Below are 26,937 nucleotides of genomic sequence, written 5' to 3'. Positions count from 1 at the left end.
CTTCTAGCACATATTTACATTCATACATGTAAATTTAGCAGCAATAACATCTTCTGAACCACAAGTCATCCTCTCTGTAACTCCCTATGCTAACCTGAAATTAAACAGGGTGAAGGTATAATAGGGGTAAGAGACCATTTCTAAACTCCCAGTATCTAGGGTATATTTTCAGAAAGTTGAGTTACATTTTAGCTGAATAGGGGAGAATCGTAGCTTAAGATTCGGAAGTACTATTTTTAGAATGTAGAAAGTTTCATATATCTAGTTAATACTTACTCTTGCTTAGATAAAATGCTACTCAGTTATTAGTGGCTTACCAAAATATTTATTGCTCATTAAGTTCTAATTCTCAGGGTATATGCCTTAGTGTTCAAGAAGTATTTTTAATTTTATTACTGTACGTGCAGCTGTTTAGCTTTGATGTTGTTTTGGCGAGTCATCCAAGATATCTCATTTCTCAATTTACAAATATCCTATGTAGATATTTGTAAATTGAGGGATATTTGTAAATTGTTGTGTATGGAGGGCGTACACAACAGAAAATTGTACCACGAGCTCAATTTTAATTTCTATATTGTAAGAGAAATATGAATTCTACTCAGAATAGATAGGAAGTTTGTTCAGTGCACTTCACTTAACAAGCTTTTACATTTATATTATCTCACAAGAAAGAGAGTCAGGGCTGCTATCTGTACAAATGAACATACCTGAGTCCCTAAAAGCTGCAGGAGCCCCAGGAGTTAGATTTCTTCATCTCCTCTCTGGTTCTGAAAGATACTCCAAGGGGGTGAACTTGATGTTTCTGTAACTTTGGATGTAGTATCCCATGTCACAGAATATAAAAGAAGTCCTGGAAAAAAACACAGAGAAATTATACTTCAGTGACAGTTGCAAGAAGAGTCAACTCTGCTGTTTGGTTTCCCAGCTATTCAGGTTGTCCCATCTTGGTACTAGAACATGGTAGAGGTGAAGTAAGTTATTATTTTAGGTATATAATATAGCAAAATGAAGAAGGGCCCCAGTTCCAAACACAATATAATTTTTATCTATTTCAGAAAGGTTGTCTGACAACCTTCTTTCCATTAGTAGATTGTCATTGACTATATTTTCTCATTTCTAGAAATTGACTTGTCTCATTTTCAAATAATCTTGTTCTTTTCACGTAGTGTCCTATTTTTTTTGGTTGTTGTAGTTTCTATTCGTTTTTTTAAAATCTGTATTAGACGTAATAAAAGGAACTTAATCTTTAAGAAATAATCTCAGTTTTTAGGGTACAAATGATCTCTTTCATAGTGGACGCTTTCATTGTGGACCTTTAAATTTATTATGAGTTCGTCTTCAGTAGGGGTAGTTTTTTCCCTTAGTATTCCAGGTCAGGTTCTGGAGGAACTTCGTAGAATGATTTTGCATCTGCTTCTGCTGTGACTGATGAATTTTCTTTTGTTTTGGGATTCTCACACCATGCAGTTAATCCACATTTTGACTGTCATTTCATACATAAGTGATTTCCCCCAACTCAGAAGTCCAGGAGGATGGTTATAGTATACTTCCCTCTAGTAGGAAGTTTTTCTAGTCAATCTTTAGTGGACAGACAACTCCATTCGGTTTAATTCTGTCCTGTCACCTCATTAATACCCAAGGCTACATCTCCTATTCCACTAAACCCTCATCTCTTATTCCCTGATGTACACTCTGTTCCAATAACTCTTTCCCCTCCCCTGAATTGAGAATCCGCTGTGACCACCTGAAAGTGGGAAGAGCAACTGTAGTCAGTTGGGATTATTTAATGACATTACCCGGGACATGACATAGCTTCCACGCTTATGCCTGTCGAGGGCTTGTGTCTACATGGGAATATCCATTCTTAGTTCCCACTGAGCAAGGACCTCTCCAGGAAAAGGAGCCTGAAAATCTCTTGCATTTCTTTAATACAGTAGCACACACTCAGACACAGGGCGGAGTGCTCAGAGCCGAGAAAAAGTACATAAGCATTAACACAAGTTCCTACAAAAAAAGGGCAGCCTTTATAGAATTCTGTTAATGGAGTTTATATTGGTGCACGTGTGATAGCAAGATACCCACAGATTCTGTCCAGCTGGTCCTGAAAAAGATATCTGTCGTAGCTCAACAGGCTACAGATTCCAACCAGTATTCTTGAGATCATTACTAGCAGATGAGAGTCTGCCCTTGAAAGCGCTTACGAACTGCCATTGAGGGAGAAACACAGTGACGTAGCAGCTAGGCAGTGGCTTTGCAGCATCATGGTTTGACCATTACACTGAAGAGTGTTAAGCTGTCACTCCAGCCCTCCATGTGGCTAATATTTTTCATTAGCATTTCAGAGCTTAAGGAAGTTTCATAATTCTAGTAGAGGCCACAAAGAAACACAAAAATACAGTTAAGAATGCCAGCAATCCTTGGAGAAATTAAAGTCGGACTGTAGTGCAGTGTGATCTCAAAGAATTAAGACCTTCAGGGCCAATGAACCAGAGAACAAAGCTCTCTAGATGATGGGTGTCTGGAGAAGCTCTAGACAGTCTTAATCACACATGTCGTTATTCTTCTTCAACAAGAAAGCAGGAAGCAAATGGAGGTGTTGGAATACAGCTGATCACTTCTCACTGAAATACTAAGTATCCCATTAGACTTCATATGTCCAACTCCGAGGAAATATTTTGAACTTTGGACTTCCAGAACTACATATTAACATTTATGTTGTTTTAAATCACTAAATTTGTTGTAATTTGTCACAGCAGCCATAGGAAACCAATAACCAACATCTACAATATGATGTATTTTATTTACTTTGTCTGTTATCTATCTTCCACTGCTAGAATGTGGATGCCAGGAGGGCATAGCTTGACTATTTTATTTCTTACTGTGGCCCCAGTGGTTGGGCCATGGCTTGGCATAAACCAAGTTCTCCATAAATCCTTTTCAGTGGGCGTCATCATGAGAGGCTGGCTTGCGTGTCCATCAGGTTTAAGAAGTCCACCAACATGCCTGTTGCAGACAGGTTAATTTATTATTCCTTTCACTTGCGTTAGGATCATAGTAAACATTAAGAACTACTGCTTGCAAGTGTGCGTTATATGTGTTTAAGATCTATAATTCACATCTGCTAAATATGTAGGTTATTTAAGTTAATTTCTATCAAGTTTCTCTTGTTTGTATTTCGGATGTGTATGGGTATTTAAATAAAACTGATTCTCCCTGCAGTGAGGGAAGCATTTTTGAAATTTGTGGCCCATGAAACAGGTTTTAAGGACAAAAGGAAAATTTAGAGTAACCTTATTTAAAAATACTTCTTTATCAGTTATAACTGTGTCCATCTTGGCTTAGAGAAGGTTAGCTGTGTGCCTTTTTCTCATTGTCTCACTTTCGTTATGAATCTTGTTAATGACTCCATAGAGACGACGCCTCTTTGTGCGAAGCCCTGGTGAACCTAAGAATTTCCTCTGGTGAGGCAGAGTTTGCAAGCATGCTGGTAATTTCTTTTTCAGGGGCCCAGCCTGGATGTTTTGTAACACCAGCTCTCTTTGAAAGCCGTCAAATGAGAACGAAGAAAGCGTAGCCCACAGTTAAACAGAACAAAGCCTCAGGCAGTTCCTCTGAGGAGCAATGTTTTTTGCCAGCCATGGCACCCCCTGTCTTTGTCTCTGGACTGTCTGTCTGTCGGTCTCTCTCATAGTTTGTTTTACTGGCCGTCCACTGGAATTTGGCAGGCTTTAGCTAAGAACCTTTGATTGAAGCATAGGTTTCATCATTGTGACATATATCCCACTTTGAATATTCTTTGCCTGAAATAACGCTATTCTTCTTCTATTGTTTTTTTTTTTTTTCTCTCCCAGAATATGGATCTTTCACAGCCTTCTGGCAGTGTTGCGGTTTTTATTGTTCTTCAGTGAACTTAGAGTGCTGTCTGTGCTGCTTCACGAATTGGTTTCCATCTGTTTGCTTTCGTCCTTCCCGTGCAGTTTTCTGCTGCGGTGATTGCACTGTTGTGCTTTGTTCCAGAAAGTCCATCCCAGTGGAAATGGGAACATCTTGATGTGATCCTTCCCTTCAGCAGCAGAGACATGCACTGCGTCACCCGGCTTGTTCCTGGCTTACCAGTTGTCCTCAGGGGCAGCCTTAACCCAAAGTCTTTGGTTTAAGAGGCTTCGTTCTTATTGAGGGGAATCAGGGCTAGGTGGAATGAGGCCCACACAGGCACACACCTGAACAGCATTAGAGCAAATGTAGTTCCCGTGTTGAAAGAAACTGGAGCTGTTTCTGGGATATGAGCTTCATTCCTGTGTTCCTGCAGACAGCTGCCACCCACCCTCCAGGGAGATGAAGTCTTAATTCACCGTGTAGGCCGCGCTCAGCAGGGACATCTTGCCTAGCCCCTGGCTTCATTTGCTTCATTTCTGCTATTGCGTCAGCTGCTGTGGGCATGCAAGTGAGGATTGTTTATGAGTTTTGGAAGTGTCTCCTAGGCTGTGACCCCTAGGATAATTTTACTCTCTTCATGTTTCATTATGGATAGATTCGGTGGAGAGCTGGGCTACAGGACAACCGAGTTACCACTTCCATTTGGGATTTTAATTAGCTTAGTTGTGACTTATGTGGATGAACTAAAAAGTTCATCCGTAAACAGTGCTGTGATTGAACTTAGCCAGTGCCAGGTTCAACTGGCTTCATCTAATACCAAGTGGACATGTTTTTAGTGCTTTGGCTCTTATTATGTTTTCTTAAAACTGATAACAAAAGAACAAAACCATAACAAAAAACCCCTCCAGACCATACCAGACCCCACAGCTGCATAAATGATAGGCAAGACGAATGTTACAGTTATAGCCTCCATTTGAACCGAGTAAAAAAATATGCAGGAATTATTTTGGCCTGGAATGAACTTTTGATTTCAAACACTGAGTCTGTGTCTGAATAGTATGCAGTCTGTGTCTAAACGTCCCTCTCTGTGTGTTATGGCTTTAATCGTGTCCCCCTCAAATTCATATGTTGAGGTTCTAAACCTCACGTCTCTCAGAATGTGACCCTTTATGGAGATTGGGTCTTTGCGAGGGAATCAAGTTAAAATGAAGTTATTTGTTGGGTCCCAATCCAGTATGACTGGTATCCTTGTGAAAAGGAGAAATTTGCACAAAGAGACAGACACACACAGAAGGAAGACCGAGTGAGGAGTCGTAGAGAAAACACGGTCATCTGCAAGCCAGAGAGGATGCCCTGGAACAGCCCTTCCCTCACAGACCTCAGGAGGAACCGCCCCCAGCCTCCATAACTGGGAATCAACAGGTTTCTGTTGTTTCAGCTTCCAGTCTGTGGTGCTCTGTTATGGCAGCTTTGGCAAACTAGTACATCATGGTACATTATCCCTTCTCCACGGACAGTTGGCCAGATGGTGGATCATCCCTGCCTCTTCTGCCCCCAGCCTGTGTTGTATCTTCACTTTTGAATTGCTGAGTAGTGCCTCTCTTTGCTGGCAGGTAGAAAAGATGAATGCTAACTGTATTAGTGGCCTATTGCTGTGTAACACATTACCCCCAAGCTTAGCAGTTCAAAACAACAAACATTTATTATCACGTATCATCTCGTTTTTGTCATTATTACGCATTTATCCTTTCACCATTTCCGTAGGAATGTGGGTACATCTCAGCCGGGTCCTCCAGCTCAGAGCCTCTCACAGGCTACAGTCAAAGTGTTGGCCTGCAGAGCCTCCAGGCTCACTTGGAGGAGCCTCTGCTTCCCTGCGTTCCTGCGGCTGACAGCAGGATTCAGTCCCTTTTTCCCCAGCTTCTGTCTTTCTTGTTGAGTATCAGCTGTCAGCCTGTCACTCCTTCTAGGCCGTCTTTCTTTTTTCTTCTCTTTTTGAAGATTTTCTTTGATGTTCTCACATTTTGCTATGACTTTTTAAGGTGTTCATTTTTATTTATGAATTTTCCTTAGAATTTCTAGGAAATCTTGAATTTGTAGATTGATGTTTTTTACCCATTCTGGAAAAAGAACTTTTTTAAAAAAAATTATTATTTCCTCTGCCCTGTTTGCTTTCTTTTCTTCTGAGACCCTGAGAAACCATTTTATATCACCTCTGCTCTCTGTGTTTCTAAACTTCTCTTTCATCTTTTGTATCACTTTGTTTTACTGTGCTGCATTCTGGGTAATATCTGCCCTGTGCTTCTGTTACCTAATTGTCTCTTAAGCCATGTTTAGTCTGCTGCTACACTCATTTATGGAATTTTAATTTTCTTTTTTTAAAATTAATTTTTATTGGAGTATAGTTGATTTACAATGTTGTGTTAGTTTCAGGTGTACAGCAAAGTGAATCAGTTATACATATACATATATCCACTCTTTTAGATTCTTTTCCCATATTGAGTAGACTTCCCTGTGCTATACAATAGGTTCTTATTAGGTATCTATTTTATATGTAGTAGTGTGTATATGTCAATCCCAATCTCCCAGTTTATCCCCACTCCCCTTTTCCGCCAGTAACCATAAGTTTGTTTTTTACATCTGTTACTCTATTTCTGTTTTGTAAAAGAGTTCATTTATACCATTTTTTTTAGATTCCACATATAAGCGATATCATATGATATTTGTCTTTCTCTGTATTATTTTACTTTCCATTCCTGGGTGGTTCTTTTCAAGTCTGTTAGGTCACTTTTATAGTAGTCTCTTTATATTTCATTCTTTTAAACATAATCAGCAAGTTTGTTTTGGATTTGTTGTGTGATAATGGCAGTATCTGAAGGTTTTGCAAATCTGGTTTTCTGTCTCGTTAATTCTCCCCTCACGATGCCTAGTTATCTTGTGTGTTTGGTGATTTTCTCTTACTTGTGAAATGTGCTTTATCCTTGGAAAATTATTGTGAGAATTCCCTAAGGCTTAAGAGGAGAGTGTGTTCCACAGAGAGGAACTGTACTTCTTCTGCTGGATTCTTGGGACCAGCGCTCATTCCACAAAATCTTGTAACCTTTGGTACAATAAGTATGGAAAATGAGAGTGACATTTGGAAATTTTTATGGTAACTTGACATTGCTATAGATAGCATCAGTGTGCTGTGTTTGTCCTTTTTTCCATATCATTTTTTGTGCAGTTCATTTTTATTGCATTTTACAAATGGAAAATGAAACAAAACAGTCCAGCACTTCACCATAGATAGTTTTAGAGGTTCTGTTTTGAGCTAAATTGATAGCTTAACTTTTTTTTTTTTTTTTTTTTTTTTTTGCGGTACGCGGGCCTCTCACTGTTGTGGCCTCTCCTGTCACGGAGCACAGGCTCTGGACGCACAGGCTCAGCAGCCATGGCTCACGGGCCCAGCCGCTCCACGGCATGTGGGATCTTCCCAGACCGGGGCACGAACCCGTGTCCCCCGCATCGGCAGGCGGACCCCCAACCACTGCGCCACCAGGGAAGCCCAGCTTAACGCTTTTTTGACTTTCCACATGATATGTATACTTGGCTTGCAAATCCATATGAGTGCTAGTTTTTATTACAGCTTCTCAGTATTTATTCCTTTGCTGCTTTTCTCAGGATCCAGGAAAGTGTCCTTGTAGTCCTTTTATGGTGAAGAGTCTATTTTGCTTAAAACTTACACTGAAGGTGTAGCATTTCAGATATCCCAGATTTGAGTAGAAATGTCCTCTATTAGATTTCCCACCCTGGGCGAGCCCTGGGTTTTGTCTTCTATCTCCTACACCCTATGAGAAATTAAAAACAAAAACTAAAATTCACCAGGTTGACCAGATGCCCTCAGGGAAAAAAACGGCTTTAACATTCTGTTCTCCTTTCTTGATTCTTGGCTTCAGTTTGATCTTAGCCTGATAAATGCACATAATCTTGTCAACCCTTTAATATTAAAATGCATATGTATATGTATATGTGTAGTTGTGTCCTTTTAACAAATGCAGAAAGAGGTTCAGTGAGAATAGAGGACCTCACTCAAGTTCTCAGATCAGGGTGAAGAGTGTGAATCCAAAACTAGGTCTGCTGAGGGTCTTCTAGCATCGTTCCTCCTGCCCTCACTTAGAGCAGGACTTCCTGGTGTCCCGCAAAGGGGACATCCTGTGGGTGCATATCGCTCACCTGACATTTACTTCAGGTACAGAAATGCTGTAAAATGTTAAGGCAAGAACACATACCGAAGGTATGTGGAACGATGGGCGCTTTCATATGCTGCTAGTGATAAGATGAATGTTTATAGCCCTTTTGATGTTAATATGTTGATCGCTACTAAAATGTTCAGCATATATACTCTCTGACCCTACCGTCCCAGCTTGGAGCTTCATCTCTAGAATTAAAGCTCAGTAAGTAAGGACCGGTGTTTCAGGATATATAGTGACCCTTGTTCAAGCTGACAAGAGCCCAGAAACAAAGAAAATGCCCTTCAACAGGGAAGTTAGACTAAATTAGAATATATTGACAACACGGCGTGTCATGTCATGCAGCTGCTCAAAAGGGTGAATTTGAATATATCAGCGGGCGTACAGGAAGTTCTGCGAGACATTTTTGAGGGGGAAAAGCAAGAAGCAGAAAGGTGTATATAATGTTCCAATTTTATAAAACAAGGACAAAATTCTGTGTGCACGTGTCTGATTAAGTATGTAGAAGAATGTGGAGAGATATACTGCAGATTCTTCACATGGGTTACCATGGAGGACAGTGGCAGCAGAGTGGGTGGTAAAGACGAATGGTGTGGGTGGCAGACAGAAGACAAGCAAAGTGGCATACACACACACACACACACACACACACACACAGAAGGCTGCTTAAACCGTGAACTAATACGTGTGAGATAATCACATTTGGGCATTATGTAAAATTGTATATATATATGTATAAAAAGATTTTAAAGTAAAATAAAATAAATTGACAAGGAAGACATTTGTTAAGGCAGACAAAAAGTGCTGCGGTGAAGGCCCAGGGCTGGGGGAGAAAGATACAGAGGCTGCCTTTTGTCTCCTTGCCTTCCAGGTGGTGGGCATGGACATGGGCCGGCTATGAGCTTCCTCTGGAACCTTGTCTAGCTGCCTTCTCCATACCTGGTGATGGTAGAGAACACCGCAGTGCATTCCCCCTCTTCTCAGGGGCACTGTGTAAGTATTGGCCACGTGTGGTCAGTGTATTTGGAGAGACCGTGGTGAGGACTGCAGTGCTGTCTCTTGTACATAATAAGCACACATTGAGTACCAGCTGGCTGCGAGGCGCCCTGTCCCACAACTGAACATGGAGCCCTGGCCGCCAACTTGCTCACAGATTTGCTCAACCTTAAAAAGGAACATTAAAAACAAGCAAAACAAGTAACAACGGAATTTCCTTAAGAAACTGAGCCGTTGAGTAAATTTCACTGATCTTTTGAAAAAGAGAAGAAAGGAAGCGCGGACTCTTCTCTGTCATTCTGTAAAGTGGAGGAGCTGACCTGAGTGTAACGCAGTTTTGGGTGTGTCACCCCTGTATTTCACGGTGCTTAAAGACATCATTGTTGCTCAATTCGCTTTAAATAGTGCAGAGGCAGGCTCCGGGTTTATAGACTTGTTTCTGTACCATCTGAGCGCCGTAAACGTGCCTGTTCCAATCAGGTGAATAATGCACAAGCTATTGCTTTATTTTTGCTTCCATTTGTGGAATCATAAAAAACCCCAAACCCTAAAAACCATAAAACAAAAAACCCCAGACCAAAAACTGCCCCACAAGTTGCAGCCAAGTGCTGAGTCCGAGTGGCCTCAGCAATCTTGAAGCGTCTTGCTTCCCCTCCTTTTAGAGGGTGGGAGGCTCCTTGGAGACTGGAACATCCAGGATGATGGCTGCGGTGACTTCAGCGTTTGCGCACCCCTTCCCAGCCCCGGCCCCAGAGCCCTGCCTGGTGGAGCGCTCATGCCTTTGTCTGAAGCACCGTGTCTTCGGCTCTGAGCTTTACCATTTGGGGAACGTGGATCTAGGCCAGCTGTTTCCATGTCAGATGAGGCATGTGGGTGAAGTCACCTGACCAAGCCTGCACAGTGAGTGAATGAGGAATAGATGCAGGTGGAGGAGTTGACTGTGCACCCTTGAAACCCGTACTGTCTAGCCACCAGCGATACGGGGCTTCTGAGCGCTTGGAAAAGCACGAGTCTGAATTGAGATGTGACCTAAGTGCGAAATACACGTGAGGATTTCCAAGACCTCGTGAAAAAGCAGTGTAAACTACCTGCCAGTAATCTCTTATATCGATTACATGTTCAAATGATAATATGTTGGATATGTTGGGTTCAATAAAATGTATTATTAAAATACATTTCACATGTTTCTTTTGGCTTTTAAACGTGGTTACTAGGAAACTTAAAATTGCATATGTTCCTCGCATTATATTTCTTTTAGAGAGCACTGCTTTAAACAGTACTGACTCTTCTGTACCGAATTCCTGCCCAAAGCATCTTCTTGTGCTATTCATTCATTCACTCACTCACTCACTCACTAGCAGAGGTTACTTGTTTGGGGTGAGTTTGTATGATGTTTTGGTGATTTGTTTTCAATCCCCACTATTTGGGAACATATCACACTAATCTTTAATCACTGGAATAATTGTCGTGAGCAAGTTGGAGGTTTAAGAAAACTTCACCCAGGGACAAAAAGGAGCCCCAGACGCAGTAGCCATGCTTTCAGGGGCCACTTGGGGAACCAGGCATGGCCAAGCACTGCCTGTGGGGAGGGACCTAGACACTGGAGACAGATGGCCTGTGACCCTCAGGGTGCTCAGGACAGATGAGTGTCGTTGGTTGATGTGCAGTGGTCCTCTCTCCACTTGTGCCCATCCTCTCATTCTGCGTGTCTCCCCATCGAGGACGTGCATCACCTGGTTTCTAATTCCCTCTAGGTCCACCTCCTCCACAGCCCACTCCACCCACACGGCTCTCCCGCCTCCACTGCCGTGGGCTCCAAGCAGAGTTTTCCCACATCGCCATGTTCTCACATGTCTGCCCTTTTCACCCTGCTCTTTCCTCCTCCCAGACTGTCTTTTCCCATGTGGTCCCCTGGCAAATTCAGCCTGTCCTCAAGACGTAGCATCACTTCCTTGACTTCACGGACGAAGTTAGGGTCTGTGAAGCCTCCCAGAACTCGGCTCTGCGACGTGTGCTCCGTAGACCAACAGCAGCATCACCACCTGAGGGGCTGGTAGAGATGCAGACTCTTCAGACCCTGTAAAGAGCCCAGTCTTTCCGAATCAGAATCTTCATTTTAACAAGATGCCCAGGTGTTTCGGTTACGCGCTGAAGTCTGAGCAGCATCGCCCTAGAGCACCAGATTTACGCTTTAACTCTAACACATGTTGTGTTGTTCCTCTTCCCAAGCTGGTCAGCATCCTCCACTAGGTTGCAGCCTGAGGTCATCTGGTTCATCTAGGCACTTAGGATTCCTAGGAACTTAGTAATTTAATAAATGTATCCGAAGAGATAAAAAGACATGGTTCCCAGTGGAAAGGGTTTGGCGGTGGATACAGATTGTGGTCAGCGGTGTATGCATAGGAAGCAGACTCTTGCAAGTGCTGGTATTGATCAGGGAGGTTACACACAGCAGCAAGAGAAGGCAGTTTTGATTATAAACAGTGTCAACATTTAGGTTAAAAAAAAAGAGATGCTATTGAAGTAGCTGGAGAGGGATCAGAAATATTGGAGGCAAAGCCATCATGACAAAGGAGGAATGCTCGAGAAAGAAGGGGTGTTCAATTACCTGGAGAGCCTCAGGTCAGTGACATTCAAGGATGCTTAAAGTTCTGGGTTTGCAGTGAGTTAGGAGATCTCACATGGTTTCACAGGGCTTTCATTCAAGTTACACGTGAAGAAGAGTGCTTGTCATGGGCTGGAAAGTGAACAGCAGGGGATGTGCTGTCATCTGGCAATGTAGGTCATGAGGAGTTAGGACCCAGGTCTGAAGGGCGGAGGATGGTCCAAGCAAGGCTTTCCTTAGGAAGAAGAAATCTGCGTGCTCTCTTCCCTACTGGAGTGTAAACCCTTTACAACAGTAGCCACAGCTTCAGGGTCGTTGTTTGTGCCCCCAGGCAGTCCATTATCTATAGGAACCCACTGTCTGTGTTGTAGTTGTAATGGATTGAATAAAAGATCCAAGGAGCAAAATAAATAGGAGTATAGCAGTCCAAGAACAAGGGAGCAGTTAAATGGCTGATTCAAAATTAGGTAAGAGGCAATTTCAGGGAGTATAGCTCAGATGTCCAACTGGGCCCAGGACTAGGGTGAGGCAAGTGGGGCACCCCTTGAAATTTTGCACCCTAAGCACTTGTCTCACCCTAGCCACGGCCCTAATGGAAATAGTTTTCTTTGAGATGACTGGGTTGCATACCATTTGGGAGAGTTGACATTTTGCAAGTTTTTCAGAAATATAGTCCTCTCCTCTTTAGTATTCTGCATCCTCTTAGCTCCAAATCGAATATTTATTTCATGCTATCTCATTTCTTACCATAAGAACAAAAATTTTATGACTGAGGGTTTTTTTGCAGAAGAGATTAACTACAGAAATAACCAGCAGTTTTAATATATCTGCATCAGGGAACAAGGCCATATTATCTTCAATTAACTAACGATGAGCTGCTTTGGTTAAGCCCTATAGTGAGTAATTTAGAGCTTTCAGCCTATCTTTGGAGGATAAAATGTTCCATGATGTTCAGAGAAGGCTTGCTCCTGAGAGACAAATTTAGAAAAATGTTTGTTCAATTTTGTGATAAAGGCTATATTTACACCAGGGGAAACAGTTGAGCATTTGGAAAATCTGTGCAGCATTGCTATGGAATTCCTTCAGTTGTGTTGAATGCTTCATTTTTCTCTAAGCCCCAATTTAGCTTTTATTACTTTAAAAACAAAGCAGCAGGTTACAGAGGTTTTCAAGGGGTTTCAAAACCTGAGGGAAAATATTGTCCTTTTTTCTGGCAAGTGTAGACTTTGTCATACCTGTTTTGATCACGAGGAGAGGAAGAAGTATTGGGAAGGTGTTTTTAGCAATTTCTGAGAGCATGTTTTTCCCCCCAAAAATATCGACAACAAAACTCCTGTGAAAGAAAGTACATCATAGCAACTCTCTGCTTCTGCTTCAAAAAATGTTGCCTTATGGTCAATAGGGTCAAATGGCTTGAAAGTACTTCAGGAAACTAAGGTGTCACCTCTCATTTGTTTAAATATTTAAAGATGCTCCTTTCCGAGCTAGCCGTATTGTAAAATTTGTACTGTTGTGATGTTATCCTTGATCACTCTCATATGATCTCCGCACAGAAATGGAGCACTTTTCCATAAGTTTGCAATTATTAGTTTATTCACATGCCAGCAAAGAAGAAACTGTCTGGATATGGAGGTCAGGCAGCAAGGGATCTCTGGCAGGGCTTTTGAAAGACAGATTGGATGGAAAAAGCATCAATTCATAGAGAAAACTTATGGTAACAGTGACAATTATTAGCCAAAGGACCCAGCTTTCTGGGGGAGATCAAGTGACAAGTAATAGAGAAAGGCATGAACTTCAGTATAAAGGGGGTGAGAAAAGAGAAGCGAGGTAGAGAGAGAGTGTCTGGGACTCTGTAAAGACCTGGCACGGCCCATAGCAAAACAGTGATTTGACCAAGTGTAGCTAACGGTTAAATAGTATTCATGGACACTGCTGTTCCACTACAGATATTCTCAACACATGCATCAAACGTCAGAGGATAACCTTGCAATTTAATTTAGTTGTAGCTGTGTCCCCTATTCTGAATTGGATGAAAGATTCACTTATCAAGAGGTTAAATAATTTAATGGTGTTGATAGTCTGGTAGTGATACTGTTGGCCAAAAGAGGAAGAGAGGGCCATGATTAATGCAAGAGGTGGTTCTCAGCAGGAAAGAGATAGGTGGGGAGAAAATATACAGGAAGGAATGACACAGGGAGAGATTATGAGTGACTGGGAAAGAGCCTGTGGCATCAGGACAGGTTGTGCGCAGGATGCTGAAAAATTAATACCACAGTCCTTGTCTACCAGACAGGGAAGTTGTGAGGTCTCATGGGAACAAGGTGGGTGGTGGTGAAGTAGACACTTGGTCAGTATACATCACAACTCAATGGATCCCGAGCTGCATCTCATACATTGATGTAACATCAATTTCTACATCCTAGTAAAATCCATTTCCTCCCAGTGGCCCACCAGGCCCTATGTGTTCTCCCCCACTGTGGTAAGCCGGCTTTAAAGATGGCTCCTGGGGACTTCCCTGGTGGCACAGTGGATTAGAATCCTCCTGCTAATGCAGGGGACACGGGTTCGAGCCCTGGTCCGGGACGATCCCGCATGCTGTGGAGCAACTAAGCCTGTGCGCCGCAACTACTGAGCCTGCGCTCTAGAGCCCGCAAGCCGCAACTACTGAGCCCGTGTGCCGCAACTACTGAAGCCCGTGTGCCTAGAGCCCGTGCTCCACAATGAGAGAAGCCACCGCAGTGAGAAGCCCACGCACTGCAACAAAGAGTAGCCCCTGCTCGCCACAACTAGAGAAAGCCTGCGCACAGCAACAAAGACCCAATGCAGCCACAAAAAAAAAAAAAAAAAAAAAAGGTTCATGTGTTGGAGACCTTCAAGATGGCAGAAGAGTAAGACGTGGATATCACCTTCCTCCCCACAAATACATCAGAAATACATCTACATGTGGAACAACTCCTACAGAACACCTACTGAACACCGGCAGAAGACCTCAGACCTCCCAAAACGCAAGAAACTCCCCACGTACCTGGTAGGGTAAAAGAAAAAAGAAAAAACAGAGACAAAAGAATAGGGATGTAACCTGCACCGGTGGGAGGGAGCCGTGAAGGAGGAAAGGTTTCCACACACTAGGAAGCCCCTTCGCGGGTGGAGACTGTGGGTGGCGGAAGAGGGGAGTTTCAGAGCCACGGAGGAGAGCGCAGCAACAGGGGTGCGGAGGGCAAAGCGGGGAGATTCCCGCACAGAGGATCGGTGCTGACCGGCACTCACCAGCCCGAGAGGCTTGTCTGCTCCCCCTCCGGGGCGGGCGGGGCTGGGAGCGGAGGCTCGGGCTTCGGTCAGAGCGCCGGGAGAGGACTGGGGTTGGCTGCGTGAACACAATGAGAGAGTAGCATGGACTTATAAACACTATCAAATGTAGAATAGATAGCTAGTGGGAAGCAGCCGCATAGCACAGGGAGATCAGCTCAGTGCTTTGTGACCACCTAGAGGGGTGGGATAGGGAGGGAGGGAGGGAGACGCAAGAGGGAAGAGGTATGGGGATATATGTGTACGTGTAGCTGATTCACTCTGTTACACAGCAGAAGCTAACGCACCACTGTAAAGCAATTGCATTCCATAAAGATGTTAACAAAACGATGGCTCCTCATGGTCCCTGCCTCCTGAGAGGCATAGCCTTGTGTGCTCCCATCCTTTTCAGTGTAGGCTATGACTCAGTTCTAGAAGAACATTCAGCACACGTGACGGGGTGTCGCGTCTATGGTCAGCTTACAAGAGATGGTGACTCTGTCTTGTTAGAAGATCTTCCCTTGCTGACTTTGATAAAGCAAGCTGCCCTGTTGCAGAGACCCACGTGACAAGGAGCTAAAGGGGACCTTCTGTCAATAGCAGCAAGTAACCAAGACACTAGATCCAAGAATCCTCAGGCAGTTCAGTTCTACCGACAACCACGTGAGCACGTTCTTCCCCAGCTGAGCCTTCAGATGAGGCTCTCAGATGAAATCACAGCCCTGTGGGACTCCCTGAATCAGAGGATGCAGTTAAGCCATGCTCCGACTCCTGGCCCACACGAACGTGAGGTTATAAATATGTGTTATTTTAAGCCACTAAGCTTGTGTTCCACAGCAGTAGATAATATAATCTGGCTTGTTGTCAGTTTCTCCTCCATCCCTACTAGGACGTAAACTAATAAAAAAAAAAAAAAAAAAAAAAAAAGGAGACACTTTTGTCTGTTTCTTCCCCCCAGGGCATTCATGGACCTTGTAATCATGCCTGACATGCAGTATTTGTTGGATGTACTGGTTGAACGAATCAACAGGTATTTAGTAATGGCATAACTAAACCATATTCTTTCCAAATTCATTCCATATGCAAATGATCTTGTCTTTATTGGAATGTATATATACGTACAAGAGTAGTTGAAACAAATATTTTAAGCATAGACACACATGCACGTACAAATACAGGTATATTACAAATATATGTGTGTGAATTGGTTGTGGATGCAAGCCATTTCGCTTTGTACCCAAGGGAACAGTTGTACCACAAACGTTAGTCAGGAATGTGGTTGGTATTTCCACTCCTCATTGCTCTATTTCACATGATTATTGTCTCTGTTTCCAGAGAGTAGCTATGCCAATGTAAACCCAATTAGTGGATGTGGAAAGCTGCCTTCCCGTGAAAGGCAGTGCCTTCAAAATACAGGCTTTTCCTTCTTGGTGTTCAAATGCTTCTGCATGAGCGAGTTGTCCATTTGCATTTTTCATTTCATTCATTGTATTTTTCAGCCCCAGAATTTCTGTTTGGTTCTTTCTTATGATTTCTACCCCTGTGTTGAATTTCTTGTTCTGTGTGTATGTTGTTTTCCTGGTTTTGTAGAATTGTCTTTCTGTGTTTTCTTGTAGTTCCCCAAGCTTCCTTAAAACAACTATTTTGAATTCCTTATTGGGCAAATCACAGATCTCCATTTCCTTGGAGTTGGTTTCGGGAAAATTACTGTGTTCTTTGGTGGTCGTGGTTCCCTGATCCTTCTTGTTCCTTGAAGTCCTGCGTTGCTGTCTTCATTTCTGAAGGAGCAGTCACCTCCTCCACTCTTCACTGATTGGCTTTGGAAGAGGAGTACCTTCTGTCAGCCCTGCTAGGGCTTCTGGGGCTTTCTCAGACCTTTTCTGTGGATACAGCTGCTCACACTTCCTGTTCCCTCTTGGGGGCGGGATTCTTGAGGCTGTATGTCTTCTCTTGATCCCGTGAAGCCAGACTGAGTGCTGACAGCCTCCCTTGTCTTCTCCTAGGGTAGTGCTGAATGCTCACGGTCACGTGCTTTTTCCCAATCCCGCAGACTCAGGCCGGCTCGCGCTCGTGTGGAAGCTAGCCACGGTGTGAGGGTGTGTGGGTGAGGTGTACAGAGTGTTAGGGGTGCCCAGGGGCCAGCTGCGGGGATCAGCTTCCTGATGGAGTCCGTGAAGCAGTTCGTAGGATCTGCGTCCCTGTGTCATCCTCTGAGAGCCTGTGGCTGTTGTCCTCTCCACCCCTCCCCTCCCCCAAGTCATGCAACTCCTCTCAGTTTTCTAGATGGGGCAGGAAAGAGCTGGGTCTCTCTGGCAGTGTCCTGCACACCAGGGGAGGCCAGGTGCTCATTCGCAGTCTCTCTCTGCCCCAGGAGAAATCATGCTGAGGTTTCTCTCCTGGGCACTGAGCTGTGCTGCCTTGGGGAGGGGATGATGTGGGAAAATCAAACTGTTCCTCTCACCCTCTTCATTGTGTCTAACCTCAGATTTTTTTCTCTCCAGGGCTGTGCTGGAACTTCTCTGCTGGACTCCTGGACTTCCACAAAGGTACTGTCCTCTGTGGGTGGTGGTCAAAATTGGTGTTCCTTCTGGGGAGGGTGGTAGAAAACTCCTGCCATTTTCCCAGCACTGCTCTCTCTTGTTTTCATCTCTGTGTTTATGAACTTAGATTTCTGGTGATTCACATTTGAACTTTTTTGGACCAAGGTCTTTTCTTTCCATGTCCTAACAAGGGATTGGCACTTTTTTTTTCTGTAAAAGGCCAGGTAGTACATATTTTCAGTTTGTGGGCCATATAGTCTCTGTCACAACGACTCAACTCTGAAGGCAGCCGCATCTGTGGTATGTGAACGAGTGACTGTGGCTGTGTTCCAATAAAACTTTATTTACAAAAACAGGTGGTGGGCCAGATTTGGCCCATGGGCCATGGTTTGCTGACGCCTGCTAAATCTGTGGTGTCTTCCCAGCCCAGCCCCACCCAGGGAGAAGAATGTGGATGAAGGGGTATAATAGCTATTTGGTTTTGTCCATGATAATTTAAAAGGGAGATGACTGGGTAAGTGTTAAATGTAGCACATCCCAGTTCCCATCCTGCCCTGTGACCTCATAGCTGTGTGACCCTGCGTGCATTCATTCATCTGTCAGTGTGCACATGTTGATTATGTTGTTCATCAGCGATAGTATTTTTTGATGTGTTTTCTGCTGAAGGAATTAGGCAGAACCCAAAGGGGATGGGTTTGAAGCTGACTATGCAGTCTTCCCAGGAATAAAAAATCAAGGTTGAACAGAAGATGAAATAAAGAGAACATCTGGTGTTTGAAAGGAGGGACCCTCTTGAGTTGATGTCAAAATGTCACATCATAGCTCTGGCTATCTCTTTTGAAAATCGTTGTTCAGTCTGGCTGAGGGAAAGGTCTCAGTGTTTGTTCTGCCTTTGTGTTCTGGTAATTTCATAGTCTGAGTCTTGCCCTGGAATATACTTAATATTTGCCTATTTACAGAGGCTTTTGTTTCTTATTCCTCTGTGTGGCTGATTTGAAATTACTCCAGACGTTCCGTGACGATCAACTGCCAATTTTCCTTTTCAACGAGATAACCTGGAACTATTTTCAGGCTGTACAGGAGGTCAGCTTCCAATTTCTAGCTGTCTTAGAAAGTCTTAATTATTCATTGACGTTTGTAGAATGTGCAGTATAATCTAATTATCTTTCCATTCTGATGACATGGGTAATCTTTTAAAAATAAGTGAACAATTAATTTTCTCGGATTGGGGAAGAACTGACAAGTTATGGAAGCTGTGATGCATAGTTGAGAATCTGGCTTTGGAGCTCGAGGGCACTGGGTTTGACTGTGCCCTCACACTGTGATCTCAGCTCAATTGCTTAATCCCTCTGAAGATAAAATCATGCATCTAAAAAATGGAGATAATAATTCTTACCTTTTAGAATAGCAGTAAGAGTGAGAAATAAAGTAAATAGAGCTACTCACACAATACATTGCCTAGGATGCTTTCTCAATAAATGGAAAGTAGTAGTATAATAAGAGCATATGACTGGAATGCAATATACATTGTCCTCCTGGGTGAGTGATGAAAATTCTTGATTTAGTTTAACCAAAGTGTTGCAGTGAAGCCATTAAGTTAAGAATTATATTGGAAACAAGTTTTTAATTAGTGTAAATTAATTAGTGTAATTAATTAGTAGTGTGAACATGAAGTAGGAGGCCATAAATAACTGTAATTGTCCGTTATTTCTAATTCACGTGAACTAGTCGTCAGTCTTTTCAACAGGTGTTTGCTTACTAATAACTGTGAGGAACTTTATTTAGGTTCCCCCTTCTATGTTCAACTTTTACTAAGTCCTGAGGAGCAGAACTCTTGCTCCAAAGCAGGACAGGGGGAGGTTGCTGATGGAATACCCTTTCATCATGAATAGGCAGTTAGCTTTCGAGCACGTGAAAAGCAGGTCTTTCTTCTACTATACGAAGGCAGCTTGCATTGCTGTTTAGACAACAGCAGTAGTAGAGAAAATTATTTACATTCCCTGACTTTGAATTCTGTCATCTATGCAACAAGAAGGTTTGGTGCTTTTGGCCTCTGAGATCTTTTCTCAGTTCTAATATTCTGTGATTCCAAGGCATTTCCACTGCTAGAATCAGGAAAGGGAATTTCTTCGCAAATGCCCATTTTACCAACACAAACCCAATTTTATTCTTGGCTCTCTGAGACAAGGGAACTGGTTTATTTTTTATTTTTTAAATAGGATTTACTCTTTTTTTTTTCTTAATTTATGTATTTATGGCTGGGTTGGGTCTTCGTTTCTGTGCGAGGGCTTTCTCTAGCTGTGGCAAGCGGGGGCCACTCTTCATCGTGGTGCGCGGGCCTCTCACTATCGTGGCCTCTCTTGTTGTGGAACACAGGCTCTGGATGCGCAGGCTCAGTAGTTGTGGCTCACGGGCCTAGTTGCTCCGCGGCATGTGGGATCTTCCCAGACCAGGGCTCGAACCCGTGTCCCCTGCATTAGCAGGCAGATTCTCAACCACTGTGCCACCAGGGAAGCCCCATGGTTTATTTTTTATTCCCTCTTTCCTAACGTCTATTTTAGTGCTAGGAGATTAGGGGTGCTTAGTAACTAGGAGAAAGTATAAAGAGACCAAAGTACATAATTCAGCATTAACTAGAGGGGAAGGTACTGAGGTAGGGCCGTATCATCAGGATGTCACTGCTTTGCATGTGTAGACTCCTTATCTAACTTGAGACAGGATGAATTGTAGGGGCCATGCTGTACCGTGCTTTCTACCCGCAAACAGGGCCCTGAAGCAGTATGGTTCCCAGGAATGACTTAATGCCTAGGCCATTAGCCAACCAATACTCATTCAACTATGACCTCACACTTGGAAGGGCATTTGTTTGGCTTTGATTTCCTCAAACGAAGATTTGAAAAAAATGCCTAACGCATATGACAACATGTCTCCCCATCAGTTCATCATTTCTCTAGGCAAAAGACAAAACCCCAAACTAACCAACAACAAAACAAAGCTTTCTGGTACACACTCTGTGGTTTCGATCCTGGACTCTCAGTGCCAAATACTAAATAACTAGAGAGTGACTTAATAAATCATTTTACAGTTGATTTTTCAAAATTTCTCTTAGTGTCGGCAGAAAGTCTGCCATCATCATAAGCTCTTTTAAAGGGTCCACTTCTACCCATGCATCTGTTCTCTAGAATGTTAAATAATCATGGAGAGAAGAAAGCTCTGAAGTGTCAGTCCTTTTGCTGTGGGAAGTAGTTGGTCATGGGGGACTATCCTCAGTCAGCCCTCGAATTTCAGATACATAACCTCGGAAGAAAGGCTTCAAAACAATTAGAAAAATGCTACTGCCTGTTTTTACAAGTTATGCAGAAGACGTGGAGGAATACACATTTATCTCCTAGAATAGCTGACCTATTTCCTCATCTTCCTGCTGTTATTTCAGCTGATAGCGGCAATTATTCAGATTGTGTGAATTCATCGCATCATGTTCTTTGACTAAAGTCATGCTAGAATTAATTTCCTAGTCGGTTGATATCGTCTAAAATACTGTGGGCAATGGTGGATTCGTTCAGTACTGTAATTGCATTCAGATCAACCATCCCCCCATTGCTTGTTTTTCTTTCCCTCTATTTTCAGTAGAAAACAAAGAGTCCTGTCTCCACCCTGCCCTCCTCTCCATGCCTTCTTTGCGGTCTCTGGTCTGCAGAATCCACACGGCAGCAAGGTTCTAACTCCTGCAGCTGCTGGCTGTGCATCCCCCGAGCTCTGGACTCTGAACTTCATCTAAGAGCTTTCTTGTCTCCATAGCAACTGGGACAGCCACAGGTCCTGACATTTCCTTTTGGAAAATGAGACTGTGGACATGTGCTCTGTATAACAGATACGTGTGTTCCTGAAAACATTCACTCTAAATCCCTGAAAATCAAGTGGAATTTCAGCATATCAGGACGATTTGGTTTGGGGAGATACTCGATGAAGAATCATTTAATGAATTGGATATTTCCATTCTCCCAAGAATTTCTTCTTAGTGTAAAGCCACGTTGAATGTGAGCAAGTTACATTTGTTAAATTTTATCCAGTTCTGTTCTGCTAACTCCTTAGTGTTTAAAGATGGACCTTATAGTTGTGGAAGCTAAGTTCTCCGCCCACTTTCCCTGTTTGTTGTGAGTGACCTGTGGCTCTGGAAGCCTTCACGACTATCGATTTTTCTGCTTCTCCCTGCCTCTCTGACTATGGTTGGTGCCTCGAGTGGAACTTTCTATCCATTCCTACCTTTGGATCGTGAATGAAGAATCAGTCACTGAGGTTTTCACACCCATTTTTACAGATAATTGTGTGTCACTATTTGATATGTAGTATGTTTAATATTTACAGGAAGCGCTCCAGAACTATGTATACAGTTTTATTAAAGCACTGCTGTGCAGCAGACCTGATTTGGAAAATGCTGACATTTTCTGGGCGTATCCTGTATGCCTGACTCTGCTAAGGGCACTGCTTTTTTTTTTTTTTTTTTTTCCAGTACGCGGGCCTCTCACTGTTGTGGCCCCTCCCGCTGCGGAGCACAGGCTCCGGATGCGCAGGCTCAGCGGCCACGGCTCACGGGCCCAGCCGCTCCGCGGCATGTGGGATCTTCCCGGACCGGGGCACGAACCTGTGTCCCCTGCATCGGCAGGCGGACTCTCAACCACCGTGCCACCAGGGAAGCCCAGGGCACTGCTTTTTACTCTCCTAATCCCCCCAGCCCTGTGAGCCAGGCAAGGCTGGTTGATGCCCCTTGGTGTGGCTTGCTGTGGTCCACGGCCAGAATGAGTTGTCACTGCCCCTTCTCGTGGGTTAGAGGCCACATCATATTTGTAATTAAATATTTTGCATACTGTGAAAGAGTTATTATTATCCCTCTTTTATAGAATCTAAAGAAACCCCCAAATTTATAGGAAAAGACTCTACCGGAACATTATCTTTTCACAAATGGCTAAGCTATGTTGATTCACCTTTTAGATTCAGTTAACAGTGGTGCTTCCGTTATACGTTTTTGTGAGCCATGCTGCGTAAAGAACCTACGGAGCTTCCTCAGCATTTAAAGACAAAGGTGACCCAGCAATCCCACTACTGGGCATATACCCTGAGAAAACCATAATTCAAAAAGAGTCATGTACCACAGTGTTCACTGCAGCTCTATTTACAATAGCCAGGACATGGAAGCAACCTAAGTGTCCATTGACAGATGAATGGATAAAGAAGATGTGGCACATATATACAATGGAATATTACTCAGCCATAAAAAGAAACGAAATTGAGTTATTTGTAGTGAGATGGATGGCCCTAGAGTCTGTCATACAGAGTGAAGTAAGTCAGAAAGAGAAAGACAAATACCGTATGCTAACACATATATATGGAATCTAAGAAAAAGAAAATGTCATGAAGAACCTAGGGGTAAGGCAGGAATAAAGACGCAGACCTACTAGAGAATGGACTTGAGGATATGGGGAGGGGGAAGGGTAAGCTGTGACAAAGCGAGGGAGTGGCATGGACATATATACACTACCAAACGTAAAATAGATAGCTAGTGGGAAGCAGCCGCATAGCACAGGGATATCAGCTCAGTGCTTTGTGACCACCTAGAGGGGTGAGATAGGGAGGGTGGGAGGGAGACGCAAGAGGGAAGAGATATGGGAACATATGTATATGTATAACTGATTTACTTTGTTATAAAGCAGAAACTAACACACCATTGTAAAGCAATTATACTCCAGTAAAGATGTAAAAAAAAAAAAGACAAAGGTGTTTTTGTATTTTTACAGGAGTACAATTCAGACTATTTACTGGGAAATACGTGTATCCTTCTCTTTTCTCTTCCATTGTGTGTGGTCACCTTTAGAAACGATTTAACAAGATTTGTGATGGGATACGTGAGCGAGACTTTGTGCTGTTGATCAAATGGCCAGGTGCGGAGCTGCTGTAATAGTGATGGACAGGTAATGAACATACTCAGGCTTGCGGAATGGATTCTGTTCTCTAAGGATGTTTGCCACAGTTGCATTTGCTAAAAAGCTGAAATGCAAGCTGATGAGCAAAGGCAGAGAATATCAAGTGATCCTCGGCTTATAGGAAGAATGCGTGTCATTGTCTCACTGAGGACACACGCAGTGTCGTCCAAATTATAAATTTAGATTTTGGTCTGATCGTTTTATTTTAAAAGCACAATAGGACTTGAGAGTTCTTGCTAACCACTTTCTCCATGCCTGACAAGGGGATAAAAATATGTAATAAATCCAATTGCTTTGAGATAGAAAAGAATGTGCAAATCATTGGTATTTTTAGAAAATCATTATACTTTAAACTCCTCACGTGCTTTCCTCAAGTGAACACAATTCACAGTGTTAAGGCAATTTAAATACAGCAAATTTCGGTGGAATTATATTTGAGATGGACTCTGTAAAACACCGTTCAGAATGAGTAGTTACTTACTCTCAAATTATAGAACTAGGGTTTGCATACTGAACATAAAACCACTTGGAAACCTCTACTATTAACTTTAAATCTTCAGCATAGTCTTATAATGTATGTTAGTCATTTACAGCGTGTGCCAATCCTTTTCCTATCTGCCGTTTCTCATTGTAAGACTGTGAAACACAGGGTGGCATTTGACTCTGGAAATGAACAATTCAGAAAACTCAATGGGGAAACTCACTTAGAAATAAAATGTTCATTTATGTTTTTATTGCTTATTACTTTAAACTCTTCCTTTGATGCAAATGTTAACATGATGATTAGCGATTCTAGTTAGCCTTTCCTATAAAAGAGCAAGAAAGAAGTAAATTTGTGATGAAGTTTAGCAGCAAAGAAATACCTCTTCTTCAGCCTCCCACTTTTACTGACTCCCTCGAGGGGGAAGAAATTGAGGAATCAGAGGATACGCTTTGGGAAAACAGCAGTTGCTGAAATGTGTATGTGCAGACTTATTTGCATATATATTTTATTTCGGAAAGGGACTGTCAGGAATTTTGTGCTGCTCCAAGTGACCTATAGAGAGTGTTTCTTCTGCATAACACCCAGCGCACCTAGAGGAAGTGCGTGATAATAAGTCAGCATGAGGAAAGTGAACTGTGCTGAAGGATAGGAGTGGGTCACAGAGGGGTAAGAGTGCCCAGACAGGGAAAACAGTTAGGGGAAATTTGAGGCCCTCAGCAGCAACATTAGGAAGTCCAGCCGAGAACTTACAGTCATAAGAGGACCGAGCAGTGACAGAAGCTGACGTTCCCTGTTGTGGTTTGTGGGGAGCGTGGTCTGCCAGGATGAGAGAGCAGTGGAGGGGGTTGCAGATACATAAAGCCGTGTCAGGACTCTGACCTCCATCGGTTCATGCCTCAGTAAGACCTGGATCATATGTCATGTTCACGTGTATACGGTTAATGACTTTCCAATCCTGAAATAGTTTTTCTTAGCGGATTTCTGTTTGGGTTTTTCAAATAAATATTTTCTTTTTATTATTGGCAATAGGAAATTCTCTCTCTACTTAAATATAAGACATGACACTATAAAACTCCTAGAAGAGAACATAGGCAAAACATTCTCTGACATCAATTGGAGCAGTGTTTTCTTAGGTCAGTTTCCCAAGGCAATGGAAATAAAAGCAAAAATAAACAACTGGGACCTACTTAAACTTATCAGCTTTTGCACAGCAAAGGAAACCATCAACAAAACAACATATGGACTGGGAGAAGATATTTGCAAATGGTGTGACTGACAAGGGCTTAATTTCCAAAATATACAAACAGCTCATACAACTCAATAACAGAAAAACAAACAACCCAATCAAAAAATTGGCAGAAGACCTAAATAAACATTTCTTCAAAGAAGGCATAAAAATGGCCAATAGGCACATGAAAAGATGTTCAATATTGCTAATTATTAGAGAAAAACAAATCAAAACTACAATGAGGTATCACCTCATACCGGTCAGAATGGCCATCATTAAAAAGTCTACAAGTAATAAATGCTGGAGAGGGTGTGGAGAAAAGGGAACCCTCCTGCACTGTTCGTGGGAATGTAAATTGGTGCAGCCACTATGGAGAACAGTGTGGAGGTTCCTTAAAAAACTAAAAATAGAACTACCATACCACCCAGCAATCCCACTCCTGGGGATATATCTGGACAAAACTATAATTAAAAAAGATACATTCACCCATATGTTTATAGCAGCACTATTTACAATAGCCAAAACATGGAAACAACGTAAATGTCCATTGACAGATGAATGGATAAAGAAGATGAGGTGTGGGTATATATATACATGTATGTATGTATGTATGTAATGGAGTATTACTCAGCCATAAAAAGAATGAAATAATGCCATTTGCAACAACATAGATGGACCTAGAGATGATCATGTTAAGTGAAGTAAGTCAGAAAAAGACAAATACCATATGATATCACTTATATGTGGAATCTAAAACATGACACATATGAACATATCTATGAAACAGAAATAGACTCACAGACACAGGAAACAAACTTATGGTTACCAAAGGGGAAGAGCAGGGAAGGATAACTTAGTAGTTTGGGATTAGCAGACATAAACAACTGTATATAAAGTAGATAAACAACAAGGTCCTACTGTGTAGCACAGGGAACTATATTCAAATCCTGTAATAAAACATAATGGAAGAGAATATAAAAAAGAATATATGTATGAAACCGAATCCCTTTGCTCTACACCAGAAACTAATACAACATTGTAAATCAACTATACTTCAATAAAAAAAAGAAAATTTTCTTTCTTCTAAAAAATGTTATAAGAATACTTAACAACTTAGCATGGGATTTACACTCTTCACAGATCTTTAAGTGCACAATACAGGATTGTTAACTACAGGCCCCAAGTTGTGCAGCAGGTATCTAGAACCCACTCATCTTGTATAACTGAAAGTCTTTATCCATTGAACAGCAGCTCTCCATTTCCCCTCCCTCTAGCCCCGTCACTTAGAGAAGCTTATACTTTCCTGATAGTTCCTTACAAAGTAAAATAAAATTTGACTCTCTTCTTCTGTGTGTTTGATTATTCTAGGTCCCTCATTTACGTGGAATCATGAAATATTTGTACTTTGGTGACTGGGCTTACTTCATGTATCATAACGTCTTTCAGGTCCATCCATGTTGTTTCAAATGACAGGATTTCTTTCTCTTCTGAGGCTGAATGCTTTGTTGTATGTATGTATGGCATTTTGCTTACCTGTTCATCTGTCAGTGGACACTTAGGTTGTTTCCATATCTTGGCTATTGTGAATAATACTGCAGTGGACATGGGAGTATAGATATCTCTTTGACATCCTGATTTCAGTTCTTTGGGATATATACCCAGAAGTGGGATTGCTGGATCATATGGTAATTCTGTTTTTAGCTTTTTGAGTAACTT

At 42.4% G+C, this 26,937-nt stretch overlaps 1 long non-coding RNA gene across 3 annotated transcripts in view; it reads left to right on the top strand.

Moving 5' to 3' along the window:
- LOC137217834 (uncharacterized) overlaps positions 1–23,145 on the top strand; it is a 214,795-nt gene extending 191,650 nt beyond the window's left edge. For 2 of the 3 annotated variants that reach the window (XR_010940286.1, XR_010940284.1), the window contains 2 exons: positions 17,493–17,537; positions 21,162–23,145. This is a non-coding gene — a long non-coding RNA (uncharacterized lncRNA). Of the gene's footprint in view, positions 1–17,492; positions 17,538–21,158 lie in introns of all 3 variants that reach the window. The other variant, XR_010940285.1, reaches the window with a different exon arrangement.
- The last annotated feature ends 3,792 nt before the right edge of the window (positions 23,146–26,937 follow it).

This window comes from Pseudorca crassidens, chromosome Y, assembly GCF_039906515.1.
Source record: "Pseudorca crassidens isolate mPseCra1 chromosome Y, mPseCra1.hap1, whole genome shotgun sequence".
Lineage (NCBI taxonomy): Eukaryota > Metazoa > Chordata > Mammalia > Artiodactyla > Delphinidae > Pseudorca > Pseudorca crassidens.
Note: the sequence above shows the minus strand (reverse complement) of the source record. Positions and strands in the feature narration are given on the sequence as shown.